The sequence below is a fragment of the Pan paniscus genome, chromosome 2, assembly GCF_029289425.2.
Source record: "Pan paniscus chromosome 2, NHGRI_mPanPan1-v2.0_pri, whole genome shotgun sequence".
Taxonomy (NCBI): Eukaryota; Metazoa; Chordata; class Mammalia; order Primates; family Hominidae; genus Pan; species Pan paniscus.
The window spans coordinates 126,753,966-126,777,207 of NC_085926.1; the positions used below are offsets into that span (position 1 = coordinate 126,753,966).

Sequence of the window (23,242 nt, forward strand, 5' to 3'; positions counted from 1 at the left end):
TTTTTTTTTTTTTTTTTTTTTTTTACTTGACTTTGCACTTGACCTTGACCCTGCCATGGATCCTCAGTTTGACATAATCATCCTGAACTTGCCCTACCTGACTCTGAAATTGCCTTACCTTCATCCTGCCATTGTACGGACAGTGACCTTGAACTTTACTTGGATCCTGATCTTAGCTATCCTTTGAACACAGACATCCATACTTGGACCCACCCCAACATTGAAATGATCTTACCCAAAAAATTGGCCTTGGCACTGACTCCGATCCTTATCTTCACTCTTACGTGCTTTGATTTTTTGATGATCATTGATCTGAATTGACCCTGGTACTGAACATGGCTGACCATTTTAGAGCCTTGGCTTGTGTCCCAAACCACCAGCACATCTCAGCGCCCACTTTCTTCTTTTCCATTGGCTCTTCTTATGGACGTGTCCTGTATTCATTTGCTAGGACTCTCATAACAAATACCAGGCTGCAGGGCTTCAACAGCAGAAATGTCTTTTCTCCTGGTTTTGGATGATAGAAGTCCGAGATCCAGGTGTCCACGGGGTTGTTTCCTCTCAACCCCTCTCCTCAGCTTGTGGATGCCTCTCTCCTGGTGTCTCCACATGGTCTTCCCTTCTTTGCCGTTCTGGGTTTGAATCCCCTTTCTATGGACACCAGTCAGATTCGATTAGGGCCCAACTATATGACCTTATTTTACTTCAGTTACCTCTTTAATGGTCCTGTCTCCAACTGCAGTCACTTGCTGAGGTACTGGGGTTTAGGCCTCAACATAGGAATTGGAGGGGGACACAGCTCAGCACATCACCTCCCCTATCACCTCCCTTATGTACATCTTAGCTCTCATAGCCGTCACTGTCTAATTTTTCTTCCCTTAAATCTGGCTTCATTCCAAATTTCCCCTCCCCTGACTCGTTTTAATCTTTAACAGTTTTGTGAGGTACAACCCACCCTTTGTAAAGAGGAGAAAACAACAGATCTAGAAAGCTGAGCACTTGCTGGGAGGTTCATTTTTCCTAAGAGTAGCTGTATGTTGGAATCACCTGAGGGCCTTTGTCCCACCTGATTTACTGAACTTGACAGTGCCAGAGTGTGGCTCAGGTATGCTTTTAAAACCCCTCCAGGTGATTCTAATGTGTAGCTGGCATTGAACTGGTATAAAAATATTTCCCTAAATATTTTATGAACCACAAATGTGTAAGGTCCACAGCTGGTTGCTAAGAGACAGGAAAAAGTTTGGCCTTAAAAAAAATTAAAGATCTCGGCCGGGCGTGGTGGCTTACGCCTGTAATCCCAGCACTTTGGGAGGCCTAGGCGGGAGATCACGAGGTCAGGAGATCGAGACCATCCTGGCTAACACGGTGAAACCCCGTCTCTACTAAAAATACAAAAAATTAGCCAGGCATGGTGGCGGGCGCCAGTAGTCCCAGCTACTCGGGAGGCTGAGGCAGGAGAATGGTGTGAACCTGGAGGCGGAGCTTGCAGTGAGCAGACATAGTGCCACTCCAGCCTGGGCAACAGAGTGAGACTTCATCTCAAAAAAAAAAAAAAAAAAAAGATCTCAAATGTATGCTCTAGACTTCCCCACCACCACCGCCACTGAGTTGCAACACTGCACAGATTTTGTTTGACCCACTTTTCCTACATACTTCCAACCAATATTTGTAAATGGGAAGATAGCACACAAAATCCAACTCTAGTTTGTCTTTTAAAAATTGGAAGAAAGTGCAACACTTGGATCACACTCCCGAATTTCTCATAGTGACCACTAATTGAGGACCCACCTTATTTAAACTTGCTTGCCTGGCTCCCATGCTAAGAAACTAATTTATGTCTGAGGGCGGCCCGGCAGCTTCTGAGTGGAATGTGTGTGCTTCAAGAGACCAGGCTTTGGGGTGTGGTGTGCTGAGTGCTGCTGCTCTGCCAAGTGAGCTCGGCCCGGTCCACGGTGACTACCAAGTTCCATGTCCTGAGTTTCCTGGCCAGGTAGAAGATACTGGAAGTCTGGAGGGGAACCCAAAACTGCCAGCATGGCACATCCTGTCCCAACCTCTTTCCTTTGAGGAAAGGAACCATGTGCCTTCACAATGCCCTTCCTCACAGTACCCCTTTCCTTTGCCAGAAGTCCTTCCTCCATTCACACTGCAGGGCTAAAGATACCCCTTTTTGCTCATTTTTGTTGTAGTTTCATGGAAGGGAGCCAGAACTGGAATTTTGTTAGCTTTTTGGGGTCTAATCATAGCCCGTGGGTGTATTATTACTCCCTACTTTATGCCAGGAAAGAGAAAGGGTAAAGGCTATATAGAAAATCCCTAGCTTAGAGAAGGAAAAGGCCACTCTGGATGGCCCATGGAACGGAGGTGGTGAATTCAGTAGTTGGGTTTCCATTGGTATCTGTTGCTTCTGCTTTCAGAAGCAAGCTTGGCTTGCAGTTTGTAAAAGTACCCTGGGTCCCTAGTCATCTCTGCACTCATAGGAATGCCTGCTGGGGTACTGTTGTGGAAGGACAGGGAAACTTCTTGCCAAATTTCATTCCTTGCCATAGAACAGGATCCTCCAACTCTAGACATTAACTTAGGTTGTCTTGGAGAGATCATCAAGATTTTGTTAAGTCACTTGATTCTCTAGCTGCACTCCTGGGTAAAAGGAAACTACCCTCACATCTATGATCAGTTGATTTTTGACAAGGGTGCCAAGACCATTCAATGGGGAAAGACAGTTTTTTCATCAAATTGTGCTGGGATATGGATACCCATACCCATCTGCAAAGAATGAAGTTGGAGTCTTAACCTTGCACCATATACACAAACTAACTTGAACTGGATCAAAGACCTAAGTGTCAGAGCTAAAACTGTAAAACTCTGAATAGGGGGAAAGCTTCATGACATTGGATTTGGCAGTGATTTATTTGACATGACTCTAAAAACACAGGCGACAAAAGAAAACAGATTGGACATCATGAAAATCAAAAATTTTTGTGCATCAAAGGACACTACAAAGAGTAAAAACTCACCATATATCTCATAAGGGATTAATATCCAGAATATAGAAAGAAGTCGTATAACTCAATTTTAAAAAGTGATTCAAAAATGAGTGAAGGACTTACATATTTCTCCAAAGAAAATACAATGATCACTGTCAGTCCACCAGAAAATGCGAATCAAAACCACACTGAGCTACTTAACACACAAAACAGCAAGTGTTAGTGAAGATGTGGAGAAATCAGAACCCTCGTGTTTTACTGGTGGGAATGTAAAACAGTGCAGCCACTTTGGACAACAGCCTGGTGATTCCTCAAAAAGATAAACATGGAATTACCCTGGGATCAGCAACTCCTCTCTTGAGATGTGTACCCAAGAGAAACGAAAGCTGGGATTCAGAGATACTTGCACACCCATGTTCGTGGTAACATTATTTACATTAGCCAAAAAGTGGAAACGTGTTCATCAACAGAGGAATGGATAAACACAATGTGATATGTATGTAGAATGGAATATTATTCATAAGGAGTAAGGCCAGGCGTGGTGGCTCATGCCTGTAAGCCCAGCACTTTGGGAGGCTGAGGTGGGTGGATCACGAGGTCAAGAGATCGAGACCATCCTGGCCAACATGGTGAAACCCCGTCTCTACTAAAAATACAAAAATTAGCTGGGCGTGGTGGCACGCACCTGTAATCCCAGCTACTTGGGAGGCTGAGACAGGAGAATCGCTTGAACCCGAGAGGCAGAGGTTGCAGTGAGCCAAGATCATGCCACTGCACTCCAGCCTCAGCAACACAGCTAGACTCCGTCTCAAAAAAAAAGAGAGTAAGATTCTGAGTCATGCTGCCGTATAGATGAGACTTCAAAACATTATTCCAAGGCCGAGTGTGGCGGCTCACGCCTGTAATCCCAGCATTTTGTGAGGCCAAGGTGGGAGGATAATTTGAGCCCGGGAGTTCGACTGGCCTAGGCAACTTAGTGTGACCCTATCTCTACAAAAATAATATTAGCCAGGTGTGGTGGCATGCGCCTGTAGTCCCAGCTACTTGGAGGCTGAGGCAGGAGGATTGCTTGAGCCTAGAGAGGCTGCAGTGAGCTGTGGTTGTGCTGCTGCACTCCAGCCTGGGCAACAGAGCGAGATCCTGTCTCAAAAGAAAAAACATTATTCTAAGTGAAATAAGCCTGAAACAGGAGGACAAATATTGTTATCATTCCACTCTTAGGAAGTACCTAGAATAGGAAAATTCATAAGAGACAAAAAGTAGAACAGAGTGCGTGGAGGGGAATGGAGAATTACTCTTTAAAGGGTACACAATGTCTGTTGGGGGTGATGGAAGTTTTCGAAGTAAACAGTGGTGATGTTTGCACAACATTGTGAATGTATTTAATGATGCTGGAATTGACACAAGATGGTAAATTTTATGCAAGTTTTATACTTTTTTAATTGAAAAAAAGGAAACTGCTAAGTGAAAAAAAGTCAAAGATCAATGAGTGCCTAAAGCCCATGAACTTGAAAATGAGGCTTCGCCTCACAAAAACGCCAGCTGCCTCTGCATCTGCCCCCTTCCCATGTGTCTCTGAGCCCCAAGCTGGTGGCCCTTTTGTTGTCAGCCCTCCCAGCAGCCATGCTGGCCTTGAGGCCTCACCCAGCACAGGAGACAGAGGGAGCACAGGAGACCAGGGCTCCCCCAGGCTGAGAGCTCCTGAGTCCTGGCGCTGAGCCTCCTGCTGCACACACATTTCTGGAACTCTGGGCTCTGAATCAGGGTGGGGGCCAGAAATTTTTACTCAGTTTCAGGGGACACATGAGTTAGGACTCGTTTCTTGGGCCTTAAGGCTGTGCAGGTATCCCCTGGCAACTCTAGCCAGCTTTGCTGCTGAAGGAGGCTGTAGGTAGAGAGTGCAGAGAAGACCCTTCCCAGTGGAGCAGGGACCTGGAAACTCAGTGGCCTTCCTTTCCTCCCAGCCTTAGTCACTCACACCCATTGAGGCCAGTGTGGAGACTGGGATGCTGGGAAGCTTGCCCCAGGCACCTTTGACCCTGCAAGTCCCTGGAGCTCTGCCTCAGGCAGGGTTGCAGGCCCCTGAGCTGCCCACACAACGTCTCTAGGAGTACCAAGGCAGGAAACTCACTGGAGAGCTGGAGCTTTAAGAAAACTTCGTGCTTTTTTGTTTTCTTTTTTTCTCCACCTTCAGTGCCATGGATTTCCTTGGTCTGGGTGTGTTGAAGCCTCACCCAATGATTGGAGTGTGTGGCCAGGGTGGAGAAGCACACAGTGCTGGATGCTCTCAGCAGAGGCCTTTGGCCCAGGGCTTCTGTAGAAGCAGGCAGGGAGCCTGCACTTCCCGCCTTCCACCACCCATGGCTCTGGACAATGACACACTGGGCAAGAGAGACATATATCAGTGGGCACAAAAGATCACTTTCTGGTTCTGCTCAGGGTGTTTCTGTGTAGGAAAAGAAATCCCATCTTTCTTCATTGAAGCCCCAAACCAGCAGAACTGCTCTTCCACCTGGCCCTTCTAGTATGTGAACTTGGTTCCTGTAGGAAGCTGTGGCTCTACTGTCCCCTCCAGAGGACACACCAAGGTCTGGAGGAGGCAGGGGCTCCCTGGAATGATGGGACCCCTGAGCCACTGTGTCTACATGGGGTGCTGGGTTATGGACAGAGGCAGGTTGCTAATTTGCACATAGACCAACCAGAGAAGGCCCGAGAAGGGGTTGCAGCTGTTCTGGGCTGTGTTTGGAAACCTACAGCTGAGTGTGGCAGTTGCCAGGAACGGGCCCTGCAAGCCAGGCTGTGACCCTGCTGCTCCATTCTCCTGCTCTCTGGGTTCCTTGGTGCTAGGAGGAGCCTTCTGGATGCCTTCCAGGCTTGGGACAGAAAGTCAAGGGAAGAAGAATGTACCCTGGTAGCCAGCCTGGCAGTGGCGAGTGGCTCCAGTGGGGAGAGGCCCAGGGACTGGGGCTGGATTCCAGGATCCATTCGGCAAAGGATTTCTGGCCAGCCGCTACCCTCAGAGAGCAGTTATGAAGGAAAACCAGGTCAAGAAGCTGACGCCTGCCCCACAGGAGCGCACAGACTCAGAGCCAGACAGCCCCGTCAATGGGGAGGGACCTCTGTGGCACTCAGGGCTGCAGCCACAGACAGAGACCGTGTCCATGGGGCGTGCAGTGGAGGCTTGCCGCAGTCACAGGCAGCACAGGCTGGAAACTGCACCAGTTACAGGCCTGCAGGCCAGCCCTGAGCTGCCAGTGGGTTTTAAGTCCTGCAGTTTTTCTTTAATCTGAAGTTTTATGGCTCCAATGTTCAAAACACACACACACACACACACACACACACACACGAGATGACACATAAAAAATGCTGATGCCCACATCTCTTCAAACCGTCTTGCAGCCCCAGGCCCCCATTCTCCTTGCTGCAGCAACTGGAGCCGCTGGTGCTCCCAGGCAGGGCCACCGCACCTCCAGCACCGGCTCCTCACCTCCTGCCTCTCAGGCAGATTTAGATCATCTCCCTGGCCAGGTAGGCCTGCAAGCCTGTGGCCCCTGGGAGAGAGATAATGTATTAGGGTTCTCTAGAGGGACATAACTAATAGGATAAATGTATATATGAAAGGGAGTTTATTAAAGAGAATTGACTCACACAATCACAAAGCAAAGTCCCACAATAGGCCATCTGCAAGCTGAAGAAGAAAGAAGCCAATAGTAGATCAGTCCAAGTCCAAAAGCCTCAAAAGCAGGGAAGCTGACAGTGCGGCCTTCAGTCTGTGGCCAAAGGCTGGAGAGCCCCTGGCAAACCACTCTTGTAAGTCCAAGAGTCCAAAGGCCAAAGAACCTGGAGTCTGATGTCCAAGGGCAGGAAGCATCCAGAACAGAAGAAAGATGAAAGCCAGAAGACTCAGCAAGCCAACTTATCCCACCTTCTGCCTGTTTTGTTCTAGCCACACTGGCAGCTGTTAGATGGTGTCCATCCACATTGAGGGTGGGTCTGCCACTCACAGTCCACGGACTCAAATTTTAATCTCCTCTGGCAACACCCTCACAGACACACCCAGGAACAAGTTTACCAGCTATCTAGGCATCCTTCAATCTGATCAGGTTGATATATTAACATCACAAGTCCTTGTCAACTTGAACCCCTTGTCAACTTGAACCCATACACATCTCCTGAAATCATATTTAATCTCCAAATAAAGGAAATAATAAGGTCATAATTACACCTAACGTAATACAGCTATCCTTCATACAACCAGAAGCACGCTAATCCTTAACCTAAATGCTATTACATAAAGTTAACAACATTTAAATGCTGATATAAAATCAATAAATCTTATGTCACATGATAATGGAAAAAGAAAGGAAATAAAATGAAGATGTTTTCTTAGTACAAGTGTATACATGCACAAACATTTTTAACAAAATAAGGAGGAAATAGTCGTGACAATTACAATCCTTGTTTCTGCAATTGGTCACGTGGCTGTAGCTGGTATTAATAACTATCTTCTGCTACCTATTCTGTATTCCCTTTGCCTTCAGGAAGCACCTCGGCTGGTTGTAGTTTTTTACCTGGTGGAGTGACCCAAATCTTCATTCCTGAAGGGTCTGGACCATTTGCAGTCCTGCCTGGATTGGGCTATTGTAGTTTCCCATTGACCTTAATCACAGGGCATGGTAATACTAAGAGATGCCCTAAGGGATCCTATAGTCCATGCATACTCTTCTTTATTACCTTCATTGTGGAATAGTAGTCTGATTTCATCTTGATAGTCCAGGTCAGTCACCCCAGCCAACACTGTAACTCCCTTCTTAGCCTGTGGACTTAGAGGCAAGAGGAGCCCAAAGTGGTCAGTTGGCAGTCTTCCACTTTAACAGAATTATTATTTTGTCTCCTGGTGCCAACATTCCTCCCTCTAGAACTGAGACCTCTAGGCCAGCAGAACATAATGTTGCAGGAACAGGAAGCAAAACTTTGCTAGTGGGTCACTAGGGGTGATGGTGAATGGTGCCACATCCACTTCCACCCCTTGATTCCTGGATCTGTGAATGCTGGCTATGGGAGAAACAGTACCATAAGTTGGATGCTGATTCAGAGCATACACGGGCTCCTGGAGAGCTTTGCCCCAGTCCTGCAAAGTATTGTCACCTAGTTGGCATTGTAATTGTGACTTCAAAAGGCCATTCCACTGTTCTATCAATCCAGCTGCTTAAGGATGATGGGAAACATGGTAAAATCAGTTAACTCCATGAGCATGTGCCCACTGCTGCACTTCTTTAGCCTGTAAAGTGAGTGCCTTGGTCGGAGGCAATGCTGTGTGGAATACCATGATGGTGGATAAGGCATTCCGTTGAGTCCGAGGATTGTAGTCTTGGTAGAAGCGTTGCGTGCAGGATAGGCAAACCCACGTCCAGAGTAAGTGTCTATTCAAGTGAAGACAATCCTCTGCCTTTTCCATGATGGAAGAGGTCCAATGTAATCAACCTGCCACCAAGAAACTGGCTGATCACCCTGAGGAATGGTGTCATATCGAGGGCTCAGTGATGGTCTCTGCTGCTTGCAAATTGGGCACTAAGCAGTGGCCATAGCCAAGTCAGCCTTGGTGAGTGGAAGTCCATGTTGCTGAGTGGAAGTCCATGTTGCTGAGCCCATGTGTAACCTCCATCCCTGCCACCATGGCCACTTTGTTTATGAGCCCATTGGGCGATGACAGGGGTAGCTGGAGAAAGAGGCTGAGTGGTGTCCACAGAATGAGTCATGATTGATAAATATCCACGATAAAAATCCTCCTTTGCTGAGGTCACTCTTTGGTGAGCACTAACATGGGACACAAATATCTTCATGGTTTTTGACCACATATTGTGGTCAGAGAAATCCATCCACATACCTCTTTCCCCAGTTCACCAATTTTCCAATCATGCTTCTTCCAAGTCCCTGTCCATCCAGTCAAACCATTGGCTACAGCCCATGAGTCAGTATATAATCGCGCATCTGGCCATTTCTCCTTCCTTGCAAAGTGCAGAGCCAGGTGCACTGCTCGAAGTTCTGCCCGCTGGGAAGATTTCCCTTTCACCACTGTCCTTCAGGGATACCCTAGAAAGGGGCTGCAGCTGTCCACTTATGGGTGGTACCTGCATATTGTGCAGAGCCATCTGTAAACTAGGCCCTTGTCTTCTCTTCCTTTGTCAACTGATCATAGGGCCATGAGGCCACTGGTGCAGGCTGGGAGAGAGAAGGCAGGGTGGCAGGAGTGGGGACCATGGGCATTTGAGTCACTTCCTCATGTAACTTACTTGTGCCTTCAGAACCTGCTGGAACCGGATCACATATGTACCACTTCATTTGATGATGGAATGCTGCTGTGCACACCCCTCCCACTTTATGGGTAGATGGGTCAGAAAACACCCAGTTCATGATATGCAGTTCATGTCACATGGTGACTTGGTGACCCATAGTCAAATGTTCAGTTTCTAACAGGCCAAGAGCTGTCTCTCAAAAGGAGACTAGTTATCTTCAGAAGACGGCAGAGCCTTGCTCCAAAATCCCAGAGGCCTCTGCTATGATTCACCTGTCAGGGCCTGCCAAAGGTTCCAAACATCATCGCTATCTACCACTGACACCTCAAGCACCATTGGATCTGCTGTGTCATATGGCCCAAGTGGCAGAGCAGCTTGCACAGCAGCCTGGACCTCTTGCAGAGTCGTCTTCTGTTCTGGACCCACTCAAAACTGGCAGCCTTTTGGGTCACTTGACAAGTGGGCCGGAGTAACACACCTGAATGAGGAATATGTTGCCTCCAAAGTCCAAATAGGCCCACTAGACATTTTGCCTCTTTCTTGGTTGTAGGAAGGGCCAAATGCAACAACTTATCCTTCACCTTAAAAGGAATATCTTGACAGGCCCCAAGCCACTGGACCCCTAGATATTTTACTGTAATAGTAGGTCCCTGTGTTACCGGAAGGTGCCATGCAGGTCTAGGCTTTTGGTGTCTTGAACAAAGAATTGGATGAGACACACACAGATAGCAAAGCAAGGCAGCAGAAGTGGATTAGGCACAGTGCTCCACTCTCAGAGGGGGAGCGCAGACCAACCTCTGCGAGGTGAGATCAGATCCAGCGTGGTGTAGTTTGGATCTTTTTATGGGTTTTTTCCTTCTCTTCCCAAGGCTCCCTAATCTCTAGCCAGTGTCTGCCTTTTTGATTGATAGGTGGGTTGCTTAGTTACTTTGGCCCCTGTGCGCTTGTGCACCGCCTCCGATATGCAGTCCATATGCATTGTGGGGAAAAAGACTTATGGGGTGCCTGCATAAACTGGCCATAAAAATATGGGACAATAAGTTGAGGAAAGCCTCGTAATTGCCATCATGTTCCCATGCTCAGAGTGAGACCCACTCTTTTTTTTTTTTTTTTGAGGCAGTCTCGCTCTGTCGCCCAGGCTGGAATGCAGTGGCCTGATCTCCACTCACTGCAAGCTCCGCCTCCCGGGTTCACGCCATTCTCCTGCCTCAGCCTCCCGAGTAGCTGGGACTACAGTGGGTGCCCACCACCATGCCCGGCTAATTTTTTGTATTTTTAGTAGAGACGGAGTTTCACCGTGTTAGCCAGGATGGTCTTCATCTCTTGACCTTGTGATCTGCCCACCTCGGCCTCCCAAAGTGCTGGGATTACAGGGTGAGCCACTGAGCCCGGCCAAGAGACCCGCTCTCTTATCTGTAAACACTGTGTTCAAGGAGAAAGACACTCCTTTGAAACACTGGAATGTGGACAGACATGCAGGCTCTTAGTTAAGCCCGCTTCCACTAGCTACTCTCCGATAAATTAAAGATATGCTGTTTGAGCACGAAGGAGATTCATTTAAACCACTATTGCTATAGATTATGCCTATTTTCATTCGCGTCCGTGTGAAGAGACCACCAAACAGGCTTTGTGTGAGCAACATGGCTATTTATTTCACCTGGGTGCAGGCAGGCTGAGTCCGAAAAGAGAGTCAGCGAAGGGAGATGGATTATCATTAGTTCTTATAGGTTTTGGGATAGGCGGTGAAGTTAAGAGCAATGTTTTGTGGGCAGGGGTGGATCTCACAAAGTACATTCTCAAGGATGGGGAGAATTACAAAGAACCTTCTTAAGGGTGGGGGAGATTACAAAGTACATTGATCAGTCAGGGTGAGGCAGGAACAAATCACAATGGTGGAATGTCATCAGGTAAGGCTATTTTCACTTCTTTTGTGGCTGCTTCAAGCGGGATTAGGGGCAGCGTGGGAACCTAGAGTGGAAGAGATTAAGCTGAAGGAAGATTTTGTGGTAAGGGGTGATATTGTGGGGTTGTTAGAAGAAACATTTGTCATGTAGAATTATTGGTGATGGCCTGGATATGGTTTTGGATGAATTGAGAAACTAAATGGAATAAGAGAAGGAGAAAAACAGGTATAAAAGGTCTAAGAATTGGGAGGACCCAGGACATCTGATTAGTGAGTGCCTAAGGAGGTTCAGCATAGTCCTGCCAGCAAAGATTATTTATTTACTTCGAGTTAAGAGTGGCAGTTTGGGGATAGCACGAGGAGATATCAGCTGTGATGGCTTGGAGAAACAGTGTAAACCGGCAGTGTAAACAAGAGCAGGGCATGTATGAGTAGTTGAGAACGGAGAATAGGAGTATGACTAGACAGAAAATAGTAAGGATGACAAGTTTTTTGGGGGCACAGTCTAAGTTAGTCTGGTGTCTGGAATGAGACTGGGGCCTAATAAAAAGGAGCTCAAATGGGCTGTACCCTGTAGCATTCTGAGGACAGGTCTGACTTCTGAGAAGGGAAAGTGGTAAAAGTATTGTCCAGTCGTTTTTAAGTTGGTGGCTGAGCTTGGTGAGGTGTGTTTTTAAAGGACCTTTAATCCGTTCTACTTTTCTTGAAGATGGAGGACCGTAAGGGATATAAAGGTTTCACTGAAACCTACTAAGAGCCTGAAAAACTGCTTGGCTGATTTGACTAATAAAGGCTGGTCTGTTATCAGACTGTATAGAGGTGGGAAGGCTAAACTGAGGAATTATGTCTCACAGAAGGGAAGAAATGACTGCGTGGCCTTCTCAGACCCTGTAGGAAAGGCCTCTACTTATCTAGTGAAAGTGTCTACTTAGACTAAGAGGTATTTTTGTTATCTGTCTCAGGGCATGTTGAGTAAAGCTAATTTGCCATTCCTGGGTGGGGGCAAATCTTCAAGCTTGATGTGTAGGGAAGGGAGCGGGCCTGAATAATCCCTGAGGAGTAGTAGAATAGCAGATGGAACACTGAGAAGTTATTTCCTTGAGGATAGATTTCCACGATGGAAAGGAAATGAGAGGTTCTGAGAGGTGGGCTAGTGGCTTGTACTATAGCATAGCCTGCCTTTGCTGGTGTGTGGTGATTAGGCCTGGTGGAACTGCCATCAATAAATCAAGCGTGATCAGGGTGAGGAACAGGAAAGAAGGAAATATGGGGAAATGGGGCGAATGTCAGTTGGATCAGAGACATAGAGTCATGGGGGTCAGGTGTGGTATCAGGAATAATGTCGGAGGCCAGATTGAAGTCCGGGCCAGGAACAATGTTAATTGTGGGACTTAACAAAGAGTAAGTACAGCTGAAGGAGCCAGGGAGTATATGTGTCAGGTATGAGGAAGAAAATAGATTTTGGAAGTTATGAGAAATGTAGAGAGTGAGTTGAGCATAGTTTGTGATTTTTAGGGCCTCTAAAAGTATTAAAGCAGCGGCAGCCACTGCATGCAGACATGAGGGCTAGGCTAAAACAGTAAGGTCAAGTTGTTTGGACAGAAAGGCTACAGGGTGCGGTCCTGGCTCTTGTGTAAGAATTCTGGCCGCACTAACCATGCCCAGGAAGGAAAAGAGTTGTTGTTTTGTAGAAGGGATTGAGGTTTGGGAGATTAATCGGACATGATCAGCAGGGAGAGAATGTGTGTTTTTATGAGAATTATGCTGAGATAGGTAACAGATAAGGAAGAAATTTGGGCTTGACTGAAGTAATGGGGGCTGTCTGTGAAGCTTTGTGGCAGTACAGCCCAGGTAATTTGCTGAGTCTGATGGGTGTCAGGGTCAGTCCAAGTAAAAGCAAAGAGAGGCTGGGATGATGGGTGCAAAGGAATAGTAAAGAAAGCATGTTTGAGATCCAGAACAGAATAATGGGTTGTAGAGGGAGGTATTGAGGATAGGAGAGTATATGGGTTTGGCACCATGGGGTGGATAGGCAAAACAATTTGGTTGATAAGGCATAGATCCTGAACTAACTTGTAAGGCTTGTCTGGTTTTAGGACAGGTAAAATGGGGGAATTGTAAGGAGAGTTTATAGGCTTTAAAAGGCCATGCTGTAGCAGGCAAGTGATAACAGGCTTTAATCCTTTCAAAGCATGCTGTGGGATGGGATATTGGCATTGAGCGGGGTAAGGGTGATTAGGTTTTAATGAGATGGTAAGGGGTGCATGATCGGTCGCCAAGGAGGGAGTAGAGGTATCTTATACTTGTGGGTTAAGGTGGGGGGATACAAGAGGAGGACACAAAGGAGGCTTTGGATTGGAAAGAAGGGCAGCAATGAGATGTAGCTGTAATCCAGGAATAGTCAGGGAAGCAGATAATTTAGTGAAAGTGTCTCAGCCTAATAAGGGAACGGGGCAGGTGGAGATAATTAAGAGGAGTGCTTAAAAGAGTATTGTCTAAGTTGGCACTAGAGTTGGGGAGTTTTAAGAGGTTTAGAAGCCTGGCCGTCAATACCTACAACAGTTATGGAGGCAAGGGAAACAGGACCTTGAAAATAAGGTAATGTGGAGTGGGTACCCTCCGTATTGATTAAGAAGAGGACGGACTTACCTTCCACTGTGAGAGTTACCTAAAGCTCTGTGTCCATGATGGTCTACGGGGCTTCCAAGGCGATCGGGCAGCGTCAGTCTTCAGCCATTAAGCCGAGAAGATCTGGGAAGGAGTCAGTCAGAGAGCCTTGGGCCAGAGTTCCAGGGGCTCTGGGAGTGGCTGCCAGGTGAGTTGAACAGTCCGATTTTCAGTGGGGTCCCACACAGATGGGACACGGCTTAGGAGGAATCCCGGGCTGGGGCATTCCTTGGCTCGGTGGCCAGATTTCTGGCACTTGTAGCAAGCTCCTGGGGGAGGCAGTTCTGGAGGAACACCTGGCCACTGCTGTTTAGGTGTTTGGAAGTTCTTGTGTGCTGGAGATGTTGCTGGGGTTTGTCTCACAGTGGAGGCAAGGAATTGCAACTTTTTTCTATTATTGTACACCTTGAAGGCAAGGTTAAATCCTGTTGTGGGGTTTGAGGGCCGGAATTTAATTTTTGGAGTTTTATTTAATGTCAGGAGCAGATTGGGTAATAAAATGTATATTAAGAATAAGACGGCCCTTTGACCTTTTAGGGTCTAGGGCTGTAAAGTGTCTCAGGGTTGCTGCCAAACGAGTCATGAACTGGGCTGGATTTTTATATTTGATGAAAAAGAGCCTAAAGGCTATCTGATTTGGGATAAAGAAAAAGGAGCATTAACCTTGAGTATGCCTTTAGCCCCAGCCACCTTTTTAAGAGTAAATTGCTGGGCAGGTGGGGGAGGGCTAGTCATGGAACGAAACTGTAAGCTGGACCAGGTGTGAGGAGGGGAGGTGATAAATGGATTATAGGGTGGAGGAGCAGAAGCTGAAGAAGAATTGGGACCTAGCTTGGCCTGGCGAGGAGCAGCCTGGGGAGGAGGGGAGAGGTCAGATGGGTCTGTAGAAAAGGAAGATTAGAAAGACGCAGTGACACTTGGGGTTGGGACTGAGGGGACAGGCGAGAGGGAAAGAAGGAAGATTTGGGATGAGTTGCATTGGGCACAGAGACTAGGAAGGGACTGATGTGTAAAAGAATGCCTGGATGTCAGGCATCTCAGACCATTTGCCCATTTTATGACAAGAATTATTTAGATCTTGTAGGATGGAAAAATTGAAAGTGCCGTTTGGAACTACTGTCGAGTTTGTATTGGGGTCAAGCGGCATTGCAGAAGAAAATAAGACACTTAGATTTTAGGTCAGGTGAGAGTTGAAGAGGTTTTAAGTTCTTAAGAACACAGGCTAAGGGAGAAGAAGGAGGAATGGAAGGTGGAAGCTTGCCCATAGTGAAAGAGGCAAGCCCAGAGAAAAGAGTAGAGACATGGAGAAGGGGTAGGGGGTTCTTGCCCTCCAGAAAAGCAGAGAAGGTGTTGGGGCACGGAAATAAGGGATTGGGGGTTCTTGCCCCCTAGAAAAGCGGGACTTGCCACTAAGGGTGAAGGAGAAGGGGTTGAGGGGTTCTTGCCCCTGCCCCAGGAGAGCAGAGAAGGGGTAGAGACATGAAGAGAAGGGGTTGGGGTATGTGCCTCTCCCCCAGAAAACCAGAGAAGGGGTAAAGACACGGAGAGAAGGGGGTTGGGGTACTTGCCCCTCCCCCAGAAAAGCAGGACTTGCCGCTAAGGGTGAAGGACCAAGGCAGGCGTCCCTGCGTGGTCTGACACCTTTGAAACATGGGTGAATAATCAGAGAGATGTCCCTGCAATGATTAAACACCAAGGGAAGTCTGCCTTCCCAGTCCGTGACTGGTGCCGGAGTTTTGGGTCCACAGATAAAACGTGTCTCCTTTGTCTCTACCAGAAAATGAAAGGAATTGAAATTAAGAGAAGGGAGAGATTGAAGTGTGGCGCCAAGATTGAAAGGAGAAAGAGGTTGAGGGATAGTGAGGGAAGTTGGAGAAGAGAGTAAAAAGAGGCTACTTACTGGATTTGAAATTGGTGAGATGTTTCTTGGGTTGGTCCATCTGAGGACCTGAGGTCATACATAGATGGATCTTTCTCATGGAGCAAAGAGCAGGAGGACAGGGGATTGATCTCCCAAGGGAGGTCCTCCGATCCGAGTCATGGTACCAAATTTCATGCGCGTCCGTGTGAAGAGACCACCAAACAGGCTTTGTGTGAGCAACATGGCTGTTTATTTCACCTGGGTGCAGGCAGGCTGAGTCCAAAAAGAGAGTCAGCGAAGGGAGATGGATTATCATTAGTTCTTACAGGTTTTGGGATAGGCGGTGAAGTTAAGAGCAATGTTTTGTGGGCAGGGGTGGAGCTCACAAAGTACATTCTCAAGGGTGGGGAGAATTACAAAGAACCTTCTTAAGGGTGGGGGAGATTACAAAGTACATTGATCAGTTATGGTGGGGCAGGAACAAATCACAATAGTGGAATGTCATCAGTTAAGGCTATTTTCACTTCTTTTGTGGATCTTCAGTTACTCCAGGCCGTCTGGATGTATACGTGCATGTCACAGGGGATGCGATGGCTTGGCTTGGGCTCAGAGGCCTGACACCTATGACGCACTGCCACCCTTTCACTGTTTCGTCCTGAACATCTGCTTCTTAGATCTAAGTGATTATACTCAATAGTGTGGAGACCAGAGCTCTGAGCCTTTTGCGGCCTCCATTTGCAACTGGCCCCCTGGCTCCCACCTTTATGAGCACTTAACCTGTCTCTTCTCAATCCTTTGTTACCACCCGACTTCGGGTACCCTGTGGGTGGTGTTGAGGCTGGTCCCCAACATGCATGAGCTTTAATGAGCTGATTATCATATGGGGTCATGGTAAGGAAAGGTTTTCTCTCTAATGCACATGCCTAGCCCTGAAGAGCGGCCCCTTACTGGTTTGGTCTGGATCCTGCCAGCCAGGATGTACTTGCTCACTTCTCTTTTTGTTTTGACTGCTCAACTTCTAGCTCTTATCTTGCTTCTTGCCCACTGCCCTTTTACCTTGCTTCTACTTTCTGCTTTTAGTCATTCTGCCCTTTATTTAACTTTTAATTACCTTTGCTACTCTCCTGCTCAGTTTCCCTATTCTCCAGCCTCACCTGAATTTTAGTCAGATTTATTTCCCATCCGCTGGCACACAAATGTCTCAACAATGAGTCCAGTGTGGTTGCTACTTCTCGCTCCCGTCAGCATAATGTCATCAATGTAACAGACCAGTGTGATACCTCATGCGAGGGAAACACCAGTAAGATGTCTGTGAAGAAGATTATGACACAAAGCCAGATAGGTGATAGAGCCCTGAGGTAGGACCATGAAGGTATACTGCTGGCCTTCCCAGCTGAAGGCAAGTTGCTTCTGGTGGTCCTTATAGACAGGAGTGAAGAAGAATGCAATGCCCCACACTCAACCACCAACAGCCCAAAGCCAAGACTCCCTCAGCCTTGCACCCTGTGGCAGAGCCCCGGGAGGCTGCCTCCCTTCCAGCGCTGCTGCCCAGGAGTGGACAGGTGGACAGGCATCAGGGTGTCTCAAGTCAGGGCCACCCTGATGCAGCTGCCCCAAGACCACAGCTGACCGAGTGCAGCTATGTCCTCTGCGGGCCACCTGTCAAGGTCACAAGTGACAGACGCCACAAGGCACAGTGGCCTGCCCTGCCCAGGGCTGACCTTCAGGGTGGGCAGGGGGCACTAACTCAGGTCCTCTCTGTCTCACACGTCCATGTGAAGAGACCAACAAACAGGCTTTGTGTGAGCAACAAGGCTGTTTATTTCACCTGGGTGCAGGCAGGCTGAGTCTGAAAAGAGAGTCAGCAAAGGGTGGTGGATTATCATTAGTTCTTACAGGTTTTGGGATAGGCCGTGAAGTTAAGAGCAATGTTTTGCGAGCAGAGGGTGGATCTCACAAAGTACATTCTCAAGAGTGGGGATAATTATAAAGAACCTTCTTAAGGGTGGGGGAGATTACAAAGTACATTGATCAGTTAGGGTGGGGCAGAAACAAATCACAATGGTGGAATGTCATCAGTTAAGGCTATTTTCACTTCTTTTGTGGATCTTCAATTACTTCAGGCCAGAGGGATGTATACATGCAGGTCACAGGGGATATGATGGCTTAGCTTGGGCTCAGAGGCGTGACATTCCTGTCTTATATTCATAAGAAAAATAAAATGAAATAGTGGTAAAGTGTTGGGGCAGTGAAAATTTTTGGGGGTGGTATGGAGAGATAATGGGCAATGTTTCTCAGGGCTGCTTCGAGCAGGATTAGGGGCAGTGTGGGAACCTAGAGTGGAAGAGATTAAGCTGAAGGAAGATTTTGTGGTAAGGGGTGATATTGTGGGGTTGTTAGAAGAAACATTCGTCGTATAGGATTGGTGATGGCCTGGATACGGTTTTGGATGAAGTGAGAAACTAAACGGAAGACACGAGGTCCAAATAAGAGAAGGAGAAAAACAGATATTAAAGGACTAAGAATTGGGAGGACCCAGGACATCCAATTACAGAGTGCCCAAGGGGGTTCAGTGTAATTACTTGTTTGGCTGGTGAGTTTTTGGGATCTATCCTTGACAGAGTCCTCCTTTTTTAAGTTGGAGGCTGAGCTTGGTGAGGTGTGTTTTTAAAAGACCATTAGTCCATTCTACCTTTCCTGAAGATTAAGGACGGTAAGGGGTATGAAGATTACACTGAATACCAAGAGCCTGAGAAACTGCTTGGGTGATTTGACTAATAAAGGCCAGTCCATTATCAGACTGTATAGAGGTGGGAAGGCCAAACTGAGGAATTACGTCTGACAAAAGGGAAGCAATGACCACAGTGGCCTTCTCAGACCCTGTGGGAAAGGCCTCTACCCATCCAGTGAAAGTGTCTACCCAGACCAAGAGGTATTTTAGTTTCCTGACTTGGAGCATGTGAGTAAAGTCAATTTGCCAGTCCTGGGTGGGGGCAAATCCCCGAGCTTGATGTGTAGAGAAGGGAGGGGGCCTGAACAATCCCTGAGGAGTAGTAGAATAGCAGATGGAACACTGAGAAGTGATTTCCTTAAGGATAGATTTCCACGATGGAAAGGAAGTGAGAGGTTCTAAGAGGCAGGCTAGTGGCTTGTAACTTTTACATGGAAGAGGTTATGAAATGATGACAGAATAGAATGGGCCTGTGAGGCTGGAAGGAGATATTTTCCTTGGTCTAAGAACCATTTGCCTTGTGTGGGAAGAGATTGATAGGTGGAAATTTCAGTGGGGGAGTAGGTGGGAGTGACCGATGGGAAGGAGAAAAACTGCCGTGAGAGATAGAAGTTGGAATGCTAGCTGCTTTTTTAGCTACCTTATCAGCATAAGTGCTGCCCTGAGTGATGGGATCTGATGCCTTTTTATGACCCTTGCAGTGAATGACTCTAGGTTTTTTTGGAAGTAAAGCAGCCTTGAGAAGAGTTTTTATTAAAGAGGCATTATTGATGGAGGACCTTTGTGTAGTGAGGAAACCTCTTTTTGCCCATGTAACAGCATGGTGGTACAGCATATGGAAGGCATATTTAGAGTCAGTATAAATATTGATGCGTAGTCCTTTGCAATAGTGAGGGCTCGAGTTAAGGCAATGAGTTCGGCTTGTTGAGAGGTAGTGGAGGGGGGCAGAGTGGTAGCCTCAATGATATATGTGGAAGATACTATAGAATAGCCTGCCTTTGCTGGTGTGTGGTGATTAGGCCTGGTGGAACTGCCATCAATAAACCAGGTGTGATCAGGGTGAGGAACAGGAAAGAAGAAAATTTGGGGAAATGGAGCAAATGCCAGGTGTATCCGAGAGATACAGTCATGGGGGTCAGGTGTGGTATCAGGAATAATGTGACAGGCCGGATTGAAGTCCAGGCTGGGAACAATGGTAATTGTGGGAGACTCAAAAAAGAGTGAGTCTAGCCAAAGGATCTAGGGAGCAGAGAGTATATGTGTCAGGTATGAGGAAGAAAATAGATTTTGGAAGTTATGAGAATTGTAGATAGTTGAGCATAGTTTGTGATTTTGAGGGCCCCTATTAAAGCAGTGGCAGCCGCCACACGCAGACATGAGGGCTAGGCTAAAAGAATAAGGTCAAGTTGTTTGGACAGAAAGACTACAGGGCACCGTCCTGGCTCTTGTGTAAGAATTCCGACCATGCAGCCCTGCACTTCGGCTGTGTGTAATGAAAAAGGTTGGGATGAGTTAGGGAGAGCTAGTGTGGGAGCAGCCTTTAGGGCTATTTTTTAAGGAATGGAAAGGGGAGTGGGGAAAGGATTTAGGATTTATGGGGTCAGCTAGGTTTATCTAGAACAGAATAATGGGCTGTGGAGGGAGGTATTGAGGATAGGAGAGTATATGGCTTTGGCACCATGGGGTGAATAGGCAAGACAATTTGGTTGATAAGGCGCAGATCCTGAACTAACCTGTAAGACTTGTCCAGTTTTGGGACAGGTAAAATGGAGGAATTGTAAGGAGAGTTTATACGCTTTCAAAGGCCATGCTGTAGCAGGTGAGTGATAACAGGCTTTAATCCTCTTAAAGCATGCTGTGGGATGGGATATTGGCATTGAGCGGGGTAAGAGTGATTAAGTTTTAATGGGATGATAAGGGGTGCATCATCCATCGCCAAGGAGGGAGTAGAGGTGTCCTATACTTGTGGATTAAGGTGGGGAGATACAAGGAGAGGATGTGAAGGAGGCTTTGAACTGGGGGAAAGGCAGCAATGAGGTGTGGCTGTAGCCCAGGAATAGTCAGGGAAGCAGATAATTTAGTTAAAATGTCTCGACCTAATAAGGGAGCTGGGCAGTTGGGGATAATTAAAAGGAGTGCATAAAAGAATGTTGTCCAAGTTGGCACCAGAGTTGGAGAGTTTTAAGGGGTTTTGAGGCTTGGCCATTAATACCCACAACAGTTATGGGGGCAAGGGAAACAGGGAAGAAGGTAATGTGTAGTGGGTAGCCCCCATATCAATTAAAGAGGGGACGGACTTACCCTCCACTGTAAGAGTTACCCAAAGCTCGGTGTCTGCGATGGTCCAGGGGGCTTCCGAGGCGATCAGGCGGCATCAGTATTCAGCTGCTAAGCCGAGGAGATCTGGGAAGGAGTCGGCCAAGGAACGTTGGGTCTGGGTTCCAGGGGCTTTAGGAGCGGCAGCGATGTGAGTTGGGCAGTCCGACCTCCAGTGGGGGCCAGCACAGGCAGGGCACGGCTTAGGAGGAATCCCAGGGTGCGGGCATACTGAGGCCCAGTGGCCAGGCTTTTGGCATTTGAAGCAAGGTCCACGAGGATGTTTTGAAGGAGCCCCTGGGAGCTGTGGCTTGGATGTTCTGAAGTTCTTGTATGCTGGAGACGTGGTTGTGGGTTGTCTTACAGCAGAGGCAAGTAGCTGTAACTCAGAAATGCGTTGCTGTCTGGCTACCTCCTCTCTATTATTGTACACCTTGAAGGCGAGGTTGATTAATTCCTGTTGTGGGGTTTGAGGGCCAGATTCCAATTTTTGAAGCTTTTTTCTAATGTCAGGAGCTGACTGGGTGATAAAATGCATATTAAGAATAAGGTGGCCTTCTGGCCCCTCTGGGTCTAGGGCGGTAAAGCGTCTAAGGGTTGCTGCTAAGCAGGCCATGAACTGGGCCGGGTTTTCATCTTTACCTTGGGTAGTTTCTTTAAGTTTGTCATAATTAACAGCTTTGTAAGCTGCCTTTTTAAGCAGCTAGTCACAGAACGAAACTGTAAACCAGACCAGGTGTGAGGAGAGGAGGTGATAGAAAGATTATAGGGTGGGGGAGCAGAGGCTGAGGAAGAATTGGGACCTGGCTCGGCCTGGCGAGGAGCAGCCTGGGGAGAAGGGGAGAGGTCAGATGAGTCCATAGAAAATAAGGATTCAAAGGACTCAGAGCTTGGGGTGGAGACGGAAGGAACAGACAGCAGAGAAAGAAGAAAGATTTGGGATGAGTCTCATCGGGAGCAGAGACTAGGGAGGGACCAATGTGTAAAGAATGCCTGGACATCAGGCACCTGAGACCATTTGCCCATTTTTCGACAAAAATTCTCTAGATCTTGTAGGATAGACAAATTAAAAGTGCCATTCCCTGGCCACTTGGAAATACTGTAGAGTTTGTACTGGGGCCAAGCGGTATTGTAGAAGAAAATAAGGTGTTTAAATTTTAGGTCAGGCAAGAGTTGAAGAGGTTTTAAGTTCTTGAGAACACAGGCTAAGGGAGAAAAAGGAGGAATGGAGGGTGGAAGTTTGCCTACAGTGAAGGAGGAAGTTTAAAGAGAAGGGTAGAGACACGGAGAAGGGGGGTGGGGAGCAGCCCTGGGCTGCAATGTGGGTGAGCAGCCAAAGCAGGCATCCCCGCAATTGACTTGCCACCAAGGGAATGTGGGTGAATGACCAAGGCAGGCGTCCCCACGGTGATCAGACACCAATGGAGAGTGAGTGAATAATCAGGCAGGCATCCCCGCAATGATTAAACACCAAGGGAAGGCTGTCTTCCTGAGTCCGTGACCAGTGCCGGAGTTTTGGGTCCATGGATAAAATGTGTCTCCTTTGTCTCTACTAGAGAGGAAAAAGAACTGGAATTGGAAGGACAGGGAGATCAAAGGGTAGCAAGAGAGGAAGATTGAAGGGTAGCGAGAGAGGCTGGAGAAGAGAGTGAAAAGACCGCTTACCCAATTTGAAATTGGTGAGATGTTCCTTGGACTGGTTGGTCTGAGGACCCGAGATCATAGGTGGATCTCTTCACGGAGTGGGGGTGAGGACAAGGGACTCCCAAAGGAGTCCCTCTGACCCGGGTCTTCGGCACCAAATGTCTAACACGTCTGTGTGAAGAGACCACCAAACAGGCTTTGTGTGAGTAACAAGGCTGTTTATTTCACCTGGGTGCAGGTGGGCTGAGTCCAAAAAGAGAGTCAGCAAAGGGTGGTGGGATTATCATTAGTTCTTACAGGTTTTGGGATAGGTGGTAGAGTTAGGAGCAATGTTTTGTGGGCAGGAGGTGGATCTCACAAAGTACATTCTCAAGGGCGGGGAGAATTACAAAGAATCTTCTTAAGGGTGGAGGAGATTACAAAGTACATTGATCAGTTAGGATGGGGCAGAAACAAATCACAATGGTGGAATGTCATCAGTTAAGGCTGTTTTTATTTCTTTTGTGGATCTTCAGTTACTTCAGGCCATCTGGATGTATATGTGCAGGTCACAGGGGATATGATGGCTTAGCTTGGGCTCAGAGGCCTGACGCTCTCCCCTTCCTCAAGGCTCCTTCCTCACCTGGGGTGTACGGCTCCTAATCCCAGCACCTCAGGGGCCTTCCTGTTTCATTTTTGCTGACAAATGATTATTGAGCATCTCCCGTGCACAGGGACAGAGAAGATAGACAAGCTGGCCCCCAGGTGGATGAGAGAGACTAGTCTATCAGTGCAGAAAACTCCCAATAGGGACAAGGGCTAGGAAGGAAACACCAGGAAAAGTGCTGTTGGAAGATG

The 23,242-nt window shown here is 47.5% G+C and overlaps 1 long non-coding RNA gene across 1 annotated transcript in view; it reads right to left on the reverse strand.

Moving 5' to 3' along the window:
* Positions 1-23,242, reverse strand: part of LOC134729905 (uncharacterized) — a 50,124-nt gene continuing 26,882 nt past the window's right edge. Inside the window, exon 2 of the long non-coding RNA XR_010111460.1 lies at positions 1-23,242. This exon is cut by the window's right edge and continues 24,845 nt beyond it. This is a non-coding gene — a long non-coding RNA (uncharacterized LOC134729905).